The sequence below is a fragment of the Epinephelus moara genome, chromosome 13 (assembly GCF_006386435.1).
Source record: "Epinephelus moara isolate mb chromosome 13, YSFRI_EMoa_1.0, whole genome shotgun sequence".
Taxonomy (NCBI): Eukaryota; Metazoa; Chordata; class Actinopteri; order Perciformes; family Serranidae; genus Epinephelus; species Epinephelus moara.
The window spans coordinates 14,665,107-14,667,819 of NC_065518.1; positions in this window are offsets into that span (position 1 = coordinate 14,665,107).

Genomic DNA, 2,713 nt, shown 5'->3' on the forward strand with positions numbered 1-2,713 from the left:
AAAAAGTCATAGTATAGTATGTCTTTCAAAATTGTATTACAAAGCCACAGTATAGTATGTCGTTCAAAATTGCATAGAAATGTCATAATATAGTACGTTGTTCAAAACTGCATAGAAAGTCATAGTATAGTATGTCGTTTAAAATTGCATTAAAACGTCATAGTATAGTATGTCCTTCAAAATTGCATGAAAAAGTTATAGTATAGTATGTCGTTCAAAACTGCTTAAAAAAGTCATAGTATAGTTTGTCGTTCAAAATTGCATTAAAACGTCATAGTATAGTGTGTCGTTCAAAATTGCATTAAAACGTCATAGTATAGTGTGTCGTTCAAAATTGCATAAAAAGTCAAAGTATAGTATGTCGTTCAAAACTGCATTAAAACGTCATAGTATAGTATGTCGTTCAAAACTGCATTAAAACGTCATAGTATAGTATGTCCTTCAAAATTTCATTAAAAAGTCATAGTATAGTATGTCGTTTAAAACTGTATAAAAAAGTCATAGTATGGTATGTCGTTCAAAACTGCATTAAAACGTCATAGTATAGTATGTCGTTTAAAACTGTATAAAAAAGTCATAGTATGGTATGTCGTTCAAAATTGCATTAAAACGTCATAGTATAGTATGTCGTTTAAAACTGTATAAAAAAGTCATAGTATAGTATGTCGTTCAAAACTGCATTAAAACGTCATAGTATAGTATGTCGTTTAAAACTGCATAAAAAAGTCATAGTATAGTATGTCGTTCAAAACTGCACAAAAAAGTCATAATATAGTGTGTCGTTCAAAATTGCATAAAAAAGTCAAGTATAGTGTGTCGTTCAAAGTTGCATAAAAAAGTCACAGTATAGTATGTTGTTCAAAATTTCATAAAAATGTCACAGAATAGTATGTTGTTCAAAATTGCATAAAAAAGTCATAGTATAGTATGTCGTTCAAAACTGCATAAAAAGTCATAGTATGTCCTTCAAAACTGCACAAAAAAGTCATACTATAGTATGTGTTTCAAATTTGCTCAAAAGTGTCATAGTACAGTATTTCGTTCAAAACTGCATAAAAAAGTCATAGTATAGTATGTCGTTGAAAACTGCACAAAAAAGTCATAATATAGTGTGTCGTTCAAAATTGCATAAAAAAGTCATAGTATAGTATGTCGTTCAAAATTGCATAAAAATGTCATAGTATAGTATGCCGTTCAAAACTGCACAAAAATGTCATAGTATAGTATGTCGTTCAAAATTGCATAGAAATGGCATAGTATACTACGTTGTTCAAAACTGCACAAAAAAGTCATAGTATAGTATGTCGTTCAAAACTGCATTAAAACGTCATAGTATAGTGTGTTGTTTAAAATTGTATTAAAACGTCATAGTATAGTGTGTCGTTCAAAATTGCATAAAAAAGTCATAGTATAGTATGTCGTTCAAAACTGCATAAAAAGTCATAGTATAGTATGTCGTTCAAAACTACATAAAAAAGTCATACTATAGTATGTTCTTCAAATTTGCTCAAAAGTGTCATGTTATAGTATGTCGTTGAAAACTGCAAAAAAAAATTATAGTATAGTATGTCGTTCAAATTTGCTCAAAATTGTCATAGTATAGTATGTCGGTCAAAACTGCATAAAAAAGCCATAGTACAGCATTTCGTTCAAAACTGCATAAAAAAGTCATAGTATAGTATGTCGTTCAAAACTGCACAAAAAAGTCATAATATAGTGTGTCGTTAAAAATTACATAAAAAAGTCATAGTATAGTATGTCGTTCAAAATTGCATAAAAATGTCACAGAATAGTATGCCATTCAAAATTGCATGAAAAGTCATAGTATAGTATGTCGTTCAAAATTGCATTAAAACGTCATAGTATAGTGTGTCGTTCAAAATTGCATAAAAAGTCATAGTATAGTATGTCGTTCAAAATTGCATTAAAACGTCATAGTATAGTAGGTCCTTCAAAATTGCATAAAAAGTCATAGTATAGTGTGTCGTTCAAAATTGCATAAAAAGTCATAGTATAGTAGGTCCTTCAAAATTGCATAAAAAAGTCATCGTATAGCATATCGTTCAACATTGCATAAAAATGTCATAGTATAGTACGTTGTTCAAAACTGCACAAAAAAGTCATAGTATAGTATGTCGTTCAAAACTGCATTAAAACGTCATAGTATAGTATGTCGTTTAAAACTGTATAAAAAAGTCATAGTATAGTATGTCCTTCAAAATTGCATTATAAAACCATAGTATAATATGTCGTTCAAAATTGCTTAGAAATGTCATAGTATAGTACATGGTTCAAAATTGCATTAAAACGTCATAGTATAGTATGTCCTTCAAAATTCCATAAAAAAGTTATAGTATAGTATGTCCTTCAAAATTGCATAAAAAAGTCATAGTATAGTGTGTCGTTCAAAATTGCATTAAAACGTCATAGTATAGTGTGTCGTTCAAAATTGAATAAAAAGTCATAGTATAGTATGTCGTTCAACATTGCATAAAAAAGTCATAGTATAGTATATCGTTCAAAATTGCATTAAAATGTCATAGTATAGCACATCGTTCAAAATTGCATAAAAATGTCATAGTATAGTATGTTGTTCAAAATTGGATAAAAAAGTCATAGTATAGTGTGTCCTTCAAAATTGTATTAAAACGTCCTAGTATAGCACATCGTTCAAAATTGCATAAAAATGTCATAGTATAGTCTTTCAAACTAA